Genomic DNA, 19,238 nt, shown 5'->3' on the forward strand with positions numbered 1-19,238 from the left:
TCAGGGTCCCATGTTTGGCACACTGCAATAACATTGTTGTTCAAGACTTTCTGAAAAATGAAAGCAAAGTCAGCAATTTATCGACCACCTGCAGAAGAATATGCACACATTTCAACCATTCTTTTAAAGCCCGGAAGCAGCTGAGGGTCATTCAACGTGAGCATAAAATGCCAGTCAAAGCACTCATTCAGGAGGTGCCAACACGTTGGAACTCAACTTATTACATGCTTGATCGTCTGTTTGAGCAGTACATACCACTCAATGCTTATGTCATGAAAAGATCAGGGGATCCTACTGTGAAAGGCATGACCATTGAGATGGCCCAATGGGACCTCGTTAAATGCCTGACAGAGATGCTACTTCCTTTTGAGGTCTTCACACGTGAAGTCAGCAGAGAGGACTGTACTATGGGCCAAGCTATCCCACTGTTGTACATGCAAGAGCTGAAGGAGGTGTCTGAAACGTACGCAGGTGTGGATGACAAAGTAGACGCATATTATTTGGCGGACACCTTAGCCGTTCGCTTATCTGAAAATACAAAGATTCAAAATAACATTGTGTCACACCACCATTACATTACTGCCTCAATTTTGGATCCACGGTACAAATTATTTCTGAACAGTAATGCTGTAATTCCATTTCCAGAAGTGGATGTTGCCAAGTACAAAACTTTGATAGCTGAGGAAGCCACTGACTTCGAAAACGAACGGCTCTTAATTAGAGGTCCACCACCCCAGGCCAGAACAAGTACTACAGGGCACCCAGAGTCAAGTTCTACGTCAGAGCCTGAGAGCAGTGTGTTTGCCTCCCAGCTCCCAGCAGTCACCAACACTACCAGCAATAACATCAACAGCACCAACAGGATCATCAGCCACATAAAAAAAGGCAACTGATTGGTTTCTACGGAAAGGGTTTTGAAAGTCCATTGCTGATGCAAAGGCAAAAGAGGCCAAGCAAATCGGAGCACCCCTGAACATTGAGTGGATGGTCCAGGCCTATCTGGATGACACAACAGAGTTCTTCATGGAGCAAAGCCCATTGGTGTATTGGTATGGGAAAAGAAGCCAATGGCCAGTGCTCAGCAGGCTGGCGATAAAGTATCTGGCTTGCCCTGTTGCAAGTGTCTCTTCTGAGCGTGTTTTCAGTGCTGCTGGTGCCATTGTAACTGTGAAAAGGACCAGTATCTCGCCCAAAAGTGTGGAGAGGTTAACCATGATCAAAATGAATCAGCACTTTATACCACCGGAGTACAAAATACGTGAATCACAGCAGGAAGAGGAGGGCGACTTCAATGACATAAGTAGTGGGTTACATGACCTACTTGAACCACCAGAGTTTGGGGAAGAGCTCCTCTTCCCTGACAACTAGGCTTTCAAATTGTTACTTTCTTCCTTCCTTTATTTGTGTGTGTATCTGTCTTTCTGGTTCAAATCTAATCACAACAAATCCATCAACACCGTCTCCTCTTTTTATTTCCCTATTGGAGTTGCACGTCTGTGCATTTAACTGCCCACTCCACTCCTTAGAGTCCTGCTCCATCTTCCTGACTCGCCCTAAATACATTTCCAGCAAGCCAGACATTGGATGGAGATGGAGAATAGTACAATAAATGTTGCCTCTAACAGTCCCTCCATAAGAAGTGAAACATGACTATAGCTATCTTCCGTTTTGTTTCCAAGCCGAAACTCATCACTGTCAGAAGGCTAGGCATCTGATCTGACAACCAAAGAGAAGAGCAAGACAGGTAATGATTAATGAATGATGGCATGCATTGCATTGGAGGCTTGCTGGCTCAGAGTGAATGTGCATGAAGTCGAACTATTCTAGTTAATCTACAAAGTATAAGGCCAATATCTGTTGCAATGTTTTAATATGAAATATAAACTTAATCGGAGTCACTACAGACTGAGTTGGTGTTGGACAACACGTACCACACAGTCATGATGACCATACTATCTTTGCACGCAGTCAGTCAGTTGGATTGGAGATGATTGATGGAATCACTGCGTTTCAGGAACTGGCATAAAAGGTAAACACAACAATTCAACAAGAACCACAGCAGACCTAGGCTACATGCCTGTGTAGTGGTGGAGTAGAGTGTAGTGGTATGACTGACAGTGGTGCATCGATCTAGTCACTTGATTTGGAAAATACTAGGTTGCTGTGTATGCCTTTTGTCTGGCTCTGTCAAAATTTAAGGTAAATGAAGGCTGGGTCACGGCCCGGTGCCGTGGGCCTGTTCTGTGCTGGCTCATGTCCTGTTGTTGTTGTAGCTTAATGCTGTAGTGTAGACACGATGTATCCAAGCTGCCTCAGTCTGAAAGTGTTCTCTCAAGAGTCTTGTCTTCTCTTCTTGCACTCCACCGTAATTTATGCTTTCCTGTATTCAGTTATTTTTCAATACCCCTTTTATTTTTCCATCTGCACTTACAGGTTGGCCTTTACCCTGTGCTATACTGGGAGAAACAACTCACACTTACCTTACCAATCCGCATCAGGCAGGCAGTGGCACCCAAGATTGATGTGCGGAGTGTCTATGGAAGGGAGGACAAAGATGAATGACGAGATGCAACTCCACAATTGGACCAGGATAATACAGTAACTTTAGTATCATTCATCATTCGTCTTTTAATTTATTTGATTCCTTTTTTCTCTTCAATCATTACGACTGTGTGTTGTGGTTTGTTTGGTAATTGATCCCTACAACTATTTTTTAATTTTCTTTGCTAGCCTTAAAAGTAAGCCCGGTACAGCATGTAATTTGGGTCTCTCGGAGGGCATACAGGCAAGGCAAATTTCATATTAATAATTATACTGCTGCCCTGTACTGTCTAATTGTGTAGTAGTAGTTAGTAAGTACTACTCATTAAACATCAAGTTATCTTCATCATCATGCATGCATTTCCTTTTTCTCCCTTTATAGATTTATTGGATAATGGATCATGGTCGTCTTCCAAGATTGTGTTTTACTTTTGTTTTGTCCATGTGTACTATTTTTCTTTGTCAAACCTTTCCCCAAACCCCCCTTCCCATCCATTCATCAATCCCTAACCCTCTTCCCACGGGCTGTGTGATTTATATTGAGGTGTGACTACCTTAAATGTACACCAACAATTGATCACACGCTTGCTGGGGCAGATGTGGTGAAAGCAACACTAATTCAATTTCAAGACAGGGCAAGGATCTTCTTCTGCTTGCCCACCCATGCTGTACTTTACTTTTTTCTACTACTCCTCCCACAGTCTCTCTCAGGCAAGGGACTGTCTCTTTTTTTTTTCAAATGCTAGTGCCAGTGTCTACTACTACCACCACAACCATGGCATCTTCTCCATTCTCTTGGGAAACCATGCAGCCATCGCTGTGCCAAACTTAATCATCATCAATCACAGGTAAGATAAGTTTGGTGGGAGATATAATGGACTAGGAGGAGAGACTGACAGTACTAGTAGGACAAATAAAATAACTCAGTGAGGGGTACCGCATCTATCTGTTTGTGTGTTACAAAATCGGCAGATATTTTAAATCAAACACTGGCTGCGGGCCTGCAGCAGCAAGGAAACCATGTGACGTAAATTCGTAAAACAGTAACCCACCCACAAAACATTAACATTGTATGTTTAAGTATAAATATAATTTATTACCCTACCAAAAATAAACTATCCCACTGTGACCTGACCCACCCCTCTCCCTAACCCCAACCAATGTCCAAAACCCAAAAGTCCCAAATCTCCAGAAACCCCAACGCCCAATACCCACCCACCAACAAAAGGAATTAAAAAGGGGAAATTCAACATGGTCCTAAATTCGGCAGGCTTTGAGATGTTTATCAATTAGGATCTTGACCCGTTCCTCTAGGTGCTCCTCCAAGCATGCCATCCGGAGGAGCATCCGGTGGCGAAATGCCCTGCAGTTTCAACCAGGGTGGGGGGAAGCAGTGCTAGATGTTATCAAAGCACGGCGGCGGATGGCTGCCTGACCGTGGTGCTGTAACACTGGAGGCGGGGCCTGGCTGGGGCCCGGGGCATTGGAGGAGGCTGCAGCTGCAGCCGCCTCCTCCTCCTCCTCTGCCACCGGTACTCTTCGCAGATGGCCTCCAGTTTACGGTGCCAGGCCCTGGCTGCCAACTCCTTCCATGTGGGTTTTTCTTGGTAAGGAGGATCTATAACAAGAAAGAAAAAGAATATTGTAACCAATACTCTTAGCAAAACAGTAACACAAAATTAATTCAACACATAGCGGCACAGTATCTCTAGCAAGCACAGTACATAACATTTGTGGTAAGTATCTATCCTCCCACTTACTTGGACTCTAACATTTGTGGGAGTTTCAGGCATTATACTAGCACTATTGACTCCAGTACACACCAGTCATCTTCTTCGTATCTCTAGTTTAGCGAAATTACATAACCTTGTTGTAGCCGGAATGCCAGCTTAGTCAGCTAAGCTTGCACCCAAGAGAAACATAAGAGTCATGATGCAGACTCACGTTAGTTTTATTTACTACTACGGTCTGCAGGTGGGGAAGCTCATATTTTTCTATTACGTGTGGCACTGGCCATACTCTCTCTGCTACATGAGGGCAATTGCTCAATTTCACTTTCACCCTGCCCTGGGTACTACAAAAAGGCAGATTATTTATCTGATCCAATGATCATTGCTTATATTTTATATGGGAACACGACATGAGGTCAGTAGCGGTCGGTGGTGGGAGTGCTGCTGGGGGCTGACGTGGGGATGAGGAGGAGCAGGGTGGGGGGGGTAGTAAACTATGGTTTACGGACAATTACAGGGCCTTTGTGCTCCTTCCTCAGAGGCAGTTCCAATGCATTTTGGATGACATTTTTACACGGCGTGTCCCACCGTGAAGAGTTCGCACCGCCCTTTTGAACTACCAAGGGATCGTCTTTCCTGAATTTTCGGGGAATACATGATGGCGCAGTCAGTATGTCATTTGGAGCAGGACTTGCCAAACTGAAGCCCACTGGAGGGCTATGAATGGTCCTTGTATTGTTTCAATGCACACAACCTACTGGAAGGTAAAAAGTAAACGGAAATTAACTACAAGTCCCAGTGTGCATTGCATTTGGAATCGGGCACACCGGAGGCTTGGTATTTAATTGAAATGACACAGGGGACTGTAATTATCCGGAAACACATGTGCATTGGAACTGCCTCTGAGGAAGGAGCACAAAGGCTCTGAAACGCGTCAGGCAGGAGGCAAGAAATTATCGGAATGTCAATGCCTGCACCTGTTCGTAATAAAAATTTTGTTGAAATCAATGACTGGAGGAGTGCGTCTCTAAATGCAGGGGCATTTTTGGATCACATTTTTACACGGCGTGTCCCACCGTGAAGAGTTCGCACCGCCCTTTTGAACTACCAAGGGATCGTCTTTCCTGAATTTTCGGGGAATACATGATGGCACAGTCAGTATGTCATTTGGAGCAGGACTTGCCAAACTGAAGCCCACTAGAGGGCTATGAATGGTCCTTGTATTGTTTCAATGCACACAACCTACTGAAAGGTAAAAAGTAAACGGAAATTAACTACAAGTCCTAGTGTGCATTGCATTTGGAATCGGGCACACCGGAGGCTTGGTATTTAATCGAAATGACACAGGGGACTGTAATTATCCGGAAACACGTGTGCATTGGAACTGCCTCTGAGGAAGGAGCACAAAGGCTCTGAAACGCGTCAGGCAGGAGGACAGAAATTATCGGATTGACAATGCCTGCACCTGTTCGTAATAAAGATTTTGTTGAAATCAATGACTGGAGGAGTGCGTCTCTAAATGCAGGAGCATTTTTGGATGACATTTTTACACAGTGTGTCCTGCCGTGAAGAGTTTGCACCGCCTTTTTGAACTACCAAGGGATCGTCTTTCCTGAATTTTCGGGGAATACATGATGGCGCAGTCAGTATGTCATTTGGAGCAGGACTTGCCAAACTGAAGCCCACTGTAGGGCTATGAATGGTCCTTGTATTGTTTTAATGCACACAACCTACTGGAAGGCAAAAAGTAAACGGAAATTAACTACAAGTCCCAGTGTGCATTGCATTTGGAATCGGGCACACCGGAGGCTTGGTATTTATTTGAAATGACACAGGGGACTGTAATTATCCGGAAACACGTGTGCATTGGAACCGCCTCTGAGGAAGGAGCACAAAGGCTCTGAAACGCGTCAGGCAGGAGGACAGAAATTATCCGAATGACAATGCCTGCACCTGTTCGTAATAAAGATTTTGTTGAAATCAATGACTGGAGTAGTGCGTCTCTAAATGCAGGGGCATTTTTGTATATATATATATATTGGTGCCGCCAAGAAATGGATTTTGGTTCTGGTGCCCCAGCAATATCAAAATTATTTTTGTTGGGGACTCCGGTTGTGGTAAAAGGAGCAGATAGCAGCACCCACTGGAGGGTTAAAATTATGTGGTCTACAGCGCACTACATGACCCAGCATGCCTAAAATCAGCTTAACGAGGCGCCCACCTGGGGAAAGACAATGTCCGTTTAAAAGGCAAGCTTCGTGTTGGTGTACTGTTTTTGACCTCAAGTTGCTGGCTCCCCTCTGACGAAGGTCAAGATGTGACCGAAATGCATCAGGAAATGCCACCCTTGAAATAAAATCCTTCATTACCGGATGGAGTGCGGCTCGTTCCTTTCTTGGGTAGAGAGGTCTGTTTGATGTATAAGTGGCTTGGTCCAGCCCTGAGCAACGCACCGCCTACTAAGAGCGCCAGAAAGCACCCGAAAACGGACCAACCTTGTGGAAGTGGAAACACAAAGGGTGTTTGGTGCCGCCAAGAAATGGATTTTGGTTCTGGTGCCCCAGCAATATCAAAATTATTTTTGTTGGGGACTCCGGTTGTGGTAAAAGGAGCAGATAGCAGCACCCACTGGAGGGTTAAAATGATGTGGTCTACAGCGCACTACATGACCCAGCATGCCTAAAATCAGCTTAACGAGGCGCCCACCTGGGGAAAGACAATGTCCGTTTAAAAGGCAAGCTTCGTGTTGGTGTACTGTTTTTGACCTCAAGTTGCTGGCTCCCCTCTGACGAAGGTCAAGATGTGACCAAAATGCATCAGGAAATGCCACCCTTGAAATAAAATCCTTCATTACCGGATGGAGTGCGGCTCGTTCCTTTCTTGGGTAGAGAGGTCTGTTTGATGTATAAGTGGCTTGGTCCAGCCCTGAGCAACGCACCGCCTACTAAGAGCGCCAGAAAGCACCCGAAAACGGACCAACCTTGTGGAAGTGGAAACACAGAGGGTGTTTGGTGCCGCCAAGAAATGGATTTTGGTTCTGGTGCCCCAGCAATATCAAAATTATTTTTGTTGGGGACTCCGGTTGTGGTAAAAGGAGCAGATAGCAGCACCCACTGGAGGGTTAAAATTATGTGGTCTACAGCGCACTACATGACCCAGCATGCCTAAAATCAGCTTAACGAGGCGCCCACCTGGGGAAAGACAATGTCCGTTTAAAAGGCAAGCTTCGTGTTGGTGTACTGTTTTTGACCTCAAGTTGCTGGCTCCCCTCTGACGAAGGTCAAGATGTGACCGAAATGCATCAGGAAATGCCACCCTTGAAATAAAATCCTTCATTACCGGATGGAGTGCGGCTCGTTCCTTTCTTGGGTAGAGAGGTCTGTTTGATGTATAAGTGGCTTGGTCCAGCCCTGAGCAACGCACCGCCTACTAAGAGCGCCAGAAAGCTCCCGAAAACGGACCAACCTTGTGGAAGTGGAAACACAGAGGGTGTTTGGTGCCGCCAAGAAATGGATTTTGGTTCTGGTGCCCCAGCAATATAAAAATTATTTTTGTTGGGGACTCCGGTTGTGGTAAAAGGAGCAGATAGCAGCACCCACTGGAGGGTTAAAATTATGTGGTCTACAGCGCACTACATGACCCAGCATGCCTAAAATCAGCTTAACGAGGCGCCCACCTGGTGAAACACAATGTCCGTTTAAAAGGCAAGCTTCGTGTTGGTGTACTGTTTTTGACCTCAAGTTGCTGGCTCCCCTCTGACGAAGGTCAAGATGTGACCGAAATGCATCAGGAAATGCCACCCTTGAAATAAAATCCTTCATTACCGGATGGAGTGCGGCTCGTTCCTTTCTTGGGTAGAGAGGTCTGTTTATATATATATATATATGATGTGCTGCAAACTACTGTGAGTCAACTGTATTGTGAAAATACTACTTATATTCCCCTCCGCTTTGCTACTCTGGCGCAGTTTCTTTTACATTCTCTTCAAAGTAAGACTCTGCTTCCAGTGACAGTCTCCACCTATGCTATCTATGATGAATACCATCCAGGCATCCATCCATTAAAAGTAAATGTCTATCATTATTTTTTATATATCTCTTAAAAAAACCTTAGTTGGTTTCACCAACAACCACCCATGCATCCTCTCCTTCCTTGCTTGCCTTGGCTTTGAGTTTGACCCAAACACCGCTGATGATTCTTGCTTTCTAGTATCCACCCATACTGTGTCGCCCCCCCAGGCAGGCATCTTCTTTCACCTTCCACTCATCCCTCAACAACCCATGCATCTGATCTGATTCCTATCAGCCACCTATGCATGCTTCCAACATCTCCTTCTCTGCCAGTCATATTACATCTTGCCCGTCCTTCCTCCTTCCACCCTTCTTTCCCTCTTTGTTCAACACATCCATCAAGGTCATCTGATCTAACTTTTAGTCTTCTCCATAAAACTTTCACAGCTGAGTTGGAGTCAGATAGAAGAGGCCATTGGTTACTCAACTCACGCTGCTAATGCTATTGCTAATGCATTGCTAATGCTAAGTAAAGGATGTCTTCTTCAACCGTTGTATAATGTTCACTACAATTTAATACTTAGTACGTCTCACAGTACAGTGAGTGAAGTGAACACCCTTCCAGCTAGTAGTAATGTCAATAAGTAGTGAATATAACTTACCACCGCCCGTCACTGCTGCTGGCTCCCCCCTGTAGCTCCTGCAGGTGCCGCATGTTCTCCTGCCTCCTCCGGAATGGCCGCATCGCCATTGCCGCTGGCCCCGCCGGCACTGGTGGTTGGTAGTACACCTAGAAAAAACATTACACATTTTTAGATGCCTGTACACCATCCCCTATTTTATTAGTTTTTACTAGGAAGATTGAAAAAAAAGTTAATACAACATACATCATCACTTGTCCAAATCGGGTACTAGAGTAGAGTCAGTAGACAGACACTAGTAGTGTTATGGTACCTAGGGTCATCTAGTCCTACTCTACTCTTTGGAAAGTTAGCCTGAGCCATGTAACCATTTTAGATTCATCATGTCTACTCTTTTGCGCATAGTACCTCGCAGCTTGTTGTGCAGTAGACGCCTTGGAGGCCACATGAGTGTTGCGTACAAGTGAAGAGGTAAAAAAACAAGCCACTTTGTTATGGAGTTCGGTTAGTCCGCATTGCTTAGCCATAACATGTCACACTTTTTGGCATGACTGCGAAATGCTTGCATAATTGCATTATACTATCTAACGCGCACCATTTTTCTCATAATAGGCGGAAGATTCCCTTCTACAAACCAGAGATTTGCAGAGCTTATGATGCAGGTAACCAGCATTTCTACATTCTACGGTGAGGGGTCTCCCAGAATTCACACAGATCTTTTGTCTTCTATCATGCACTTGTAAATGTTTACTGTTTTAATCTTATGTATTTTGCTGTTGGAGCTGGCTGTTGTAATTTCATAGAACAACGTACAGAGCTTGTTGTTTGAAAATAAACCTTTTGAACTTACACATAGACTCTGTGGTATTTGGTGTGGTGGGGTGGACTTACACGAGTGAGTGAGCGAAAGGGTGTTATGTTCTGGGTGGTGTAATCATTGGGTATCTTCGCGTGGGGGTTCGGGACCTAATGAGACACTATAGCTAGTCGGTCAGTGGATTGTGGGTTCTGACTGAGGTGTGAGAAAGGTCCAAACTCCCATCACCAACATCCTATTTTCTTGTGGATAGTTCTGTATGTGGCTGTGCAGAATCCCCACAACAGTAGTAGTATGTACTATCCTATCAGAAATGCTAGTCAAATATCTGGTTGGGCATTTTGTTGGTGGGAATTGTCAAAGCCTCAAGATTAAGAAGACTAGAAGAGGACAACCCAAAGGACAGGACCCAGTGGCTAGAGCTATTGGTCAACCTGAGTTTTTATTCAAAAGAAAACCTTAAATAAAGAGTGTCAAACTGGGCAAGCTTAGCTACAGACAGACTAATAGCAGTAGTAGTACAGAGAGTCATAGCAGAGGCAGTTAGAAGGAACTTAGTGGTAGGGATAACCAGCATTTGGAAACAGATAGTCAAGGTCAAAGAAGCTTTTGCAAAAAATAGAATTAGGAAGTGGAACCATAATTAATAGTTTGGAAAAAAAAGGTGTAGTAAAAGTTAGGGAAATATAATTGTTAATATTAACCACTGGAGGACTTACTGGGACCAGCAGCAGGGCCCTCGGTAGAGGAGCGGTCCTCTGGTTGTCCTGCCGACTCGGACCCCGTCTTCTTGCCCCTGGGTGGTGCTGATCATGTAAGATATAATAAAGAAAGAGACAAACATTAAGGAGTGCTGTGAAACAAATAAATCATTTAAAAAAATGCTCAAAAACCATTTTAGGAAACAACAATTGCAATAAAATTGACCTATCTAATCAGATCGACTACTGGGCTGCTTGTGGGATTCACGGACCATCTACTTATTTATGAACACTAATCCAGTGTTCCATAATCATTCTGATTCCAGAATACTAACGAAGCCTAAGTACCACCTGACCTAGACCACCTATTCCAGATGGGCCATTTGTTCACTAAGTCTGCATTTCCGTTTTTTTTAGCCTTTAAAAATGCATAGATGAGATGGAGGACACATGCATAAATTTGTGCATACACCAAATTGTGGGTTGGTTGCGTCTGATGTTGTTCTGCTACTGACTGACACTGCTAAGCCTACCACTCACTAAACAAACTACAAAAGGTTCTACGGAGGACTGGGGTAAGCAGCACTCAGTGACAGAGGAGGCTTCACGCAGACCGTAAAAAAATGATGAACTAATACTAACTAAACCTAGTATCCAACCACCACTATTTCACAGGAGGACAATGGAAGGACTAGAGTCTCTCTAGCAATAGCATTATCTAACTTCAGTTCTCTAAAGTAAACTCTTACATTAATCAGCCCAAGCTAGTGCAAAGTTGCAAACAAGTAAGAGTAGTGCCGAGCAACCGTGTCCTACAATCACTGAAGATTTATAAACATAATTTACCTGCAATGTAAGCAGCAGTAATCTTGTTATTCGTCAAAAAATTATACACAATACTTATACTACTATATATTAGCTACTCACCAAGCCCCACAACCTCGATACCTAGCAGGTCCAACAGGTCCTGCTCCCGGTCCAGGACGTCTGACTACCGGTGGGCCAGCTGGTTATGGGTGCGCCGGACCCCTGAGCAGCGAAACACTGCCCGGTGCACCTTTGCCCACCGATGGTGACGCTCCTGGGTAGGGTACCCGGAGCCTGGCCTGCCGCCTGCTGCCAAGGTCAAGGGAAGGTGGCGCTGGATTAATAAAAGGAGGGTGGCCACCTCCGCCTCACCAAAAAGCTGCCGGGCCTGCACCCCTGCAGGGCGCATTCTTGGGCGCAGGCGCCTTGCCCTTGGAGCCGGTAGTGCTATCCTTGGCTATGGTTCTGGGGTGTGTGGGAGGCGGAAAAGAAAAGTTAGAAGGAAAAAATAAAGCTAGGGTGAAGAAGTAGGAGCTTAAAAAAAAAAGTAAAATAAAACAGTAAAAAAGTTTAAAAAAGCAGTAAAAGTAGAAATAAAATGCAAAATATAAACTTAGGGACAGAGAGAGATAGATGATAAATAAAAAAAAGTCAGAAAAACAGTGTAAAAAACTATGGATTGCAAAGATTGAGGAAGGATAGAAAAGTAGGCCCAGAACCATAGCATAGAGTGAAAAACAAGATGGCCGCGCCCATCGCGACAGCGTCGGTAAGTTCGCGCGATAGTTCACCGCAAACACGCAATAATCGTCGCAAACAAGTAAAACGAGCTCCCGAACATGACATGCGCATCGTGAACACACTATACGCGACCCGGAACAGGAAATAAGGCATCGCGAGCGGGCGTGACAATTGGAAAACAAGATGGCCGAGCCCATAGGTGACCGCATGGGTAAGTTCGCGAGATACTATCCCCTGAGCACGCAAACAGCGCCCGAACATGCACAACGCGCTACCGAACAAGAAAAACACATCGCGAATGGGCTCCCCAAGCAACTACGCACGCTCGCGTAGCTCGCGTAGTGCAATGACATCTTCGCGTAGCTTGCCGTAGCTTTGCATAGCGCGACTACGCGAACTACGCCCAGGTTACTTTACATCTCCATTTCAGGCAGGATTTTCAAACACGCTTTTTGATCATAATTCAGTCTCCAGGGTTAAGATTGTGGCGCTGCTCCTGATTCGGAGTGGTAGTAGCAGCTCTATCCTGGCGAGAGACAGAACACACCACATCAGCTAACCCTTTGCAGTAGCCGAGTATCATGTCATCTGTGATGTTCATAAGTGCATGCGCAGCTACAGCAGTCAGTCACGTAGCACATCCCATGAATATTTGTGGGGTGATAATCCAGTCCTCCTGTCAGTACTGCTTCGGAGACTCATCAGTTCTAACGGTAAAGCTTCTGGCCATTTCAATGAAGTAGATGCACAGACTTTGGTCAAAAGTAACTTCAGCATCCCATCTAACTATTCACGCATACCCGAAGCTTCAGGATGATAATTACAATGCAATCTGTGTTCCAATTGAATTGCCAAACACAGCATCCTAAAGACCTCATTATTAAAATGGGCTCCCCTGTCTGACTTCAGAGAAATCAGAAATCTAAACCGCGGAATGAGTTCTCGTAATAGCAGTTTGGCTGCAGCGAGACTGTCATTTCTCTGTGCCCGGTAAGCTTCCTCCCATTAGGCTGAAAAGCAATCTTTAACCAGGATATATGTCAGCCCATTACAAACAGCATCTCTATTGCATCTTGTTAAAGGTTCCTCTGGATCTTCCTATGTGACTTAGTGTTACCAGAGTCCTTCTCGCTACATTCATCTGCTGACATGTCACACCTATGGCATAGTTCCTCAGCTAGAATACTGAATTGGGTATTTAACCAGTTGCACCTGAACAATATAATTATTGCTTCCCTCCCATCCTCCCATTATGTGTGGGGCCATGGAAATGTCTTGTAATGGGTAACAAATGGCTATCTGGCAACACAGTTCTTCCATTCTCTGAAACCCAAATATTGCTATTTTTGATACACCCTTCTCTGATTCATCCTTGCTGTTCAGTCTCTGAAACTTCCTCTTGCAAACGTTTGACTTCTTCCCACTATCAGTTACAGACAACAACATTGGAAAGGTGGTGTCCTCATTAGGCTTATTTCGATATTATCTGTTAAATGAGCATACCACAATCACGTAATACCGAGCAACTTCATTGGCATATCTATTTCCAACTGTGACGTAATCATTATTGCTTCTGTGGACTGCATATTTAACTAAAACAATTTATTTTGGCAATTGTAAAGCTTCCAACAATTTCATCATATATTTACCATTTTGGATTGGGGATCCAGATGAAGTCATGAATCCCATCTCCGACCACAACTTCCCAGAGTCATATACCACACCAAAGCTGTACTGACTATATGTAAATATAGTTACTCGCAGTTGAGCTAAAAGATAGCAAGCATGAGTAAGGGCAATTAATTTCCCCACTTGTGCATAGGTAACACCACAAACCCATGAGACTTCCACTACTTCCTGAATTATACAAACAGCATAAACTGCTCTCAAAGACCCCTCATTATTTCTCAAACACGAGTCATCCGCAAAAGTTACATAGATAGGTTCAGCAAGAGGTTCATCTTTAATGTCTGGTCTTGGCTTGGTGCATAAATCTGTAACATCAAGTCAGTCATGTTGTCAGATAATGGCTACAATGCCGCTGGATATAGAGTTTTATATCTTTTTAATGTTACATTGTCTGCAGCAAGAATTTGTTGTTTATATTTTGTAAGTCTGCTGTTTGTCAAATATTGAGTATTATCATGGGTGAGCAAAATTTCTACTGAGTGGGGACCATCACAGTAAGAAGATTTCCCATCAATATGCTCCCAATACTGGCACTCAGCCCTGCAATTGTTTCAAGGCATCTGGCCGCAGGACTGCAACAAGGTTAAGACTAGTTGAAAAATATGCCACAGTTCTTCAAGAGTCTCCATGTAACTGAGTAAGCACTGAGAGAGTGATGCCCTCCCTTTCACTGTTAAACAATGTGTACATTTTACTGTAATCAGGTGTTCCCAGGGCCGAGGCATGATAGAGACTTTCTTACAGTTCTAGGAATGCTTTTAAGTAGTTGTTGTATGATGGAAGGAGATCCGGAACATCCTTGTGTACCAGCCTCAGTAAAGGCTTGGCCACTAGGGAATAGCTGGGTATCCAGTATCTTCAGTAGCCCACCATTCCCAGGAACATTTTGGCTTCTTTCTGTGTTTTTGGTGGATTCATTGTTAGAATGGTCGCAATTCTCTCTTCTGACACCTTCTCATTCCTTTTCAGTGAGATGTCCCACATAAAGAACCTCTCTCCAAGAGTATTGCACTTTGTTCTGAGACACTTTGTGTCCATTCTCAGCCAAATGATTCAGAAGAGCAATCACGTCTTGTTTAAAAGCTTCTTGTGTACTTGATGATAGAAGTTAATCCTCAATGTACAGAGCAATAACTGAATTGCAAGGCATTTGTAAAGTCTCAATATTCTTTTTCAAGATCTGATTAAAGATAAAAAAGGGTCTCGGTATACCCTTGTGAAACTTGGCACTATGCCAAAACTCTATCTCTGAATATAAACGAGAATGAGTATTGACTGTTCTCATGCAGCAGGATAGAGAACAAGTCCTGGCAGAAATCCAAGACAGTAAACCACTTGTCGCCACAGGGAATCTGAAAAAGTATTGTAGCTGGATTTGGTAGCTCGGGAAGACATGGAACTACAATATTGTTACTTTTTGAAGATCCTGTACAAATCTATACTTGCCATTGGGCTTCTGTAAACCTATAATCAGCAAATTGAAAGGAATTCCAGCAATGTGTCTCAAAATCCCTTGTTTTAACATTTGTTCACTCACTGGAGTAAATCCAGCCACCATTTCAGGAGTAAGATTATATGGTAGTAATCTCGGAAAGACTGCATTTTTGCTTTATTGTGATTCAGACTGATTCTATACCTTTGATTAGTCTGATGTCTTTTCCTGAGATATCCCATATTTCTGATTTAACTGTATCTCGCAAATTTGAAGGCATATCCGCTCCATTTTCACAGGACATGATCCTACAAATGTGTCTTGTCTGGTCATTTCAAATTCGATATCTTCATCATGTGTTTGAAATTCAACACCATCTGGTGTGCAATAAATTGTGCAGTTTAACTTGCACAAAATATCTCTTTTTAACAGATTCACAGGACTCGAATCACACACAACAAATTGTTGATCTTCCTCAAATAAGCCTATTTTGACAGGTACTTTCTTTGAAACAGGGTCACTTAGTTGCTTATTTGTGACTCCTACAACTTTTATAATTTTTCAAGAGAGGGTTAGGTCTGGGACTTCTGCTGTATCAACAATGGATGGCGTAGCACCTGTGTTGAGAAATGCCACTCCTTCTACACATGGTCCACTCTGGTTTACCTCCAAGACTGTGCCAAGTACTCAATCTTCCTTACCCTTCAGGCACCATCATTGTGAATTATTAGAATCAATGCTCTTGTTCTCCAACATGAGGAACTCTTGAAATGGGTTCAGATTTTGAAAATGGATTTAAATGGGCTTGAAATCCCTGATTCATATTGAATCTGGGCTTTATCCATATTTTGTGGGGCATTGGACTTTGTAGGACCTGCATCATAGGGACTTGTGACTGTGTTGACTTCTGCATTCGCTGGACTGGAACATTTGTATCCAGGTTTGGTTGACACCTTGCATTTGCCCATCACCACTTACTCAATTAGTATCATCACCACTTACTCAATTAGGATTCTGTCTACACTCTCTAATTCAATGCCTAAGCCTATTGAAATAGTGATAAGGAATTGATTTTTTCAATGTTGTAATGTCTATGACTCAATTTGGATCAACAGGAATACCTTGACCTCTACCCTGTGAAGTACCCACGACACCTTGGGCCATCTAGCCTCCATTCTGGAAACCAACAACCTGTATTTCACCAACATTCCCTACATACGACTGGTTCTAAAACCCTTTCCAGCTTACTCTGGGCCAACATAGATTTTTCTATGAGCCTATTCTGCTTCATCTCTTGCTCATCACTACAGTATTTTCTATATTTTAGGATTTAATCTAAGGGGTTTGTGTGCCAACAAATCACATTCTGTTATATGTACATACTGATTCCTGGTCGCAACCCAAGAACGAACTGTCACACAAAACTCATCATACTTCCCGTTTTGGGATTGTCTCGTATGCTATGCTGTTTGAACCCCTGCAACAATCGTCTATAATAAACATGCACCAGTTCTGCAGCTTCTTGACTAGTCCTATTGATCTTCAACCAATCAATATCCCTCACTGGAACTTTTCCTTTAAAAAAAGTAATCACCTCATCATACTTTGTCAACACCACAGGTCAAGGTGCACAAGTGCGTCCTTCTCTTGGAGGTTCTGTACGTGGCCATTGCACAGCTATTTTACATTTAGCCTGTAGATCACTCAGTACCACAATATCAAAGAAGGTATTCAGATGTGTCCACCAAACCTTCAAAATCTTCACAAACCTGTCAACTTGTGTATACCACTGGACAGGATTATCTGTCATTTTTGGAAAGTTTTTTGTGAATGTCGCAAAATCAGCTCTGATCCATAGTATATGCACATACCCTCCAACCGGTATCTCCCTCATAGGGAAAGTTACAGCCTCAGCATACCATTAGTTTCCATAATATCTGCTTGTTTCTTTTTCTTTCCTTGTTTGTTAGCCCTACTTACTCTCTAATCTGTCAAAATTTTCCATTTCCGAATCCACCTCAGCAATTCGGAAATGTCTAATCTCATTCCTAAGACCACATGGTCACAATTGTTTCATCATCTAACTGTGCCCTTAAACTTTTCTGAAAAGGAATGCTTTTAGTGATATGTACCTTGCATTTACCTGCCACCAACTCTGTCCATTTATCGTGTGTGGTAGCTGTTCGTCTTGTGAGCTCCTTGCTCAGATATATCAATTAATTCTCTTCGTATTGTTCAAATGTGAAATATTGAAACATGTCCTAATAATCTTTTTCAACTTCACCTTCAATTTTGGTACATCTATGGGTCTTGACCATTTCTGGTTTGTGGTTGGTCATCTCTGTACCTCCTGTTTCTTAATTTTCAGGAGTTTCCTCAAACCATTGGAAACAAATTCCATCATCAAGTGGTCTTGTCTCTCCGTGTGCAATAAGTGTTGTAAAAGCAATCCTTCTCACTTCTCCTAATGATTCGACATTCTGGGGTGGGGTCCAGGCAACAATCTGTGAATTTAGTGATGTCGGGCTTAAACCCTGTCGTGGTTACCCCTCCTACAGCACCCAGAACTATAGGATTCGGTACGATATTGATTGGTGCAATTGCAACAGGAACTGCTAATGTTTGAGCTGGTACAGCCTGTGATACTGGTGTAGGAACAGATACAATACACGCTGTAACACCTTGCTGCTTCAACAGGGCAGTTGCAATTGAGAGTGTTTGTTGTGGTCCCCTAATCTGAATCACATTCAGGTCTGGGGCAGTAGCCACTGTACCACTAGTGGTTGTAACACTTTCTGAACCTAATGCTGGAGTCACATTAGGTGTCCTGTATCCTTTTTCAATAATATTGTTTATGATATAAGTTACTAATTTAGTTTTCACACTTTTAAAGCAAAAGTAGAAGTGTTGGTGAATGAGTACCACAGGACATTTGGTTCACCTCTTACTTTGAGGAACTTAGGCAGTATTCCCCAGAATGCTTGCCTCAGTTTCAAAGGTCGATATGCTCACTCATTTCAAGGAATGTAGGCCTCTGAGGTATTCCCGGACACTGCCAACTTGCATTCACAAAGTGGAAGGAGTTGGATTTAGCAAAGTGAGTGCACTGAAGGAGCTTGAAAGACACGTTTTCTTGAGCTTCAAGTAGCTTGAGTCAGGACTTTGATGAGGATAGAGACATTACTGGGTAGAAAGCTTAGGCTAGGTGTGCTTTCACAGGGATGTAGCATAGGTAGAAGGCATATAGTAAAGGTAGTACAGATACACGTGCCATCACTTCATCTTCACCTACAAATTCAAACTCAGTGGCACTGCACTCACCTTGATACTGAATCATTCACTCTCTTAACTAAACAGATGACTCCAAACCATATAGAACACAGCAGGAAGCGTCCTCCCTCAACATCCAAACATGCACAGACCCTGCACCTCAAACCAATTCAATGACACCCATCCATAGATCTTTTCAAACTCCTGAAACACACATTTAAAGCCTTACACAGAACAGGTCCAGCATACCTCAATACTACCTCAGATTTCAGAAATCTTTCAGACACCTTTGCTCAGCGGACTTGTACTGGCACACATTCAATGCATATGCAGTACCAGAACAAGCAGAAGTGACTGCTCCAAAATGGCCCCAAAAGGGTGAAATGACCTGCCTCTACACAAATGCACTGTCTCTAAAATTAGTGCATTCTGCAGGATGCTGAACACTTGGAGCTTTGATTAGGTTGATCCATGGATCAGCTCTGACTAATCTTGTGGCAGTGACAGATACCCTCTCGTTTGATGGTGCGCTTTACAAAAAATCTTAACATTACAGAGAACTCTGCACTCATCACTACATGTCTGGATAAAATGTTTGTCCTGCTTGCAATGTTTAGCCTCTGTCACAATTTATTATATATTCAGTTTACTGTATGACAAGTGTGTTACAGTCACAGCACTGCACATAACAGTGGATGTGATAGATGTTATGTCTCACTGACTATCCTGTGTGTCAAAAACTAACATTCCTCATAGTTTATGATGTGTTCTTTAGGGAACTTAGGCAGTATTCCCCAGCATGTTTGCCTTAGATTCAAATGTAGATATGCTCACTCAGTACAAGCAATGTAGGCCTCGG

Source organism: Triturus cristatus, chromosome 5_1 (assembly GCF_964204655.1).
Source record: "Triturus cristatus chromosome 5_1, aTriCri1.1, whole genome shotgun sequence".
In the NCBI taxonomy this organism is placed as follows: domain Eukaryota; kingdom Metazoa; phylum Chordata; class Amphibia; order Caudata; family Salamandridae; genus Triturus; species Triturus cristatus.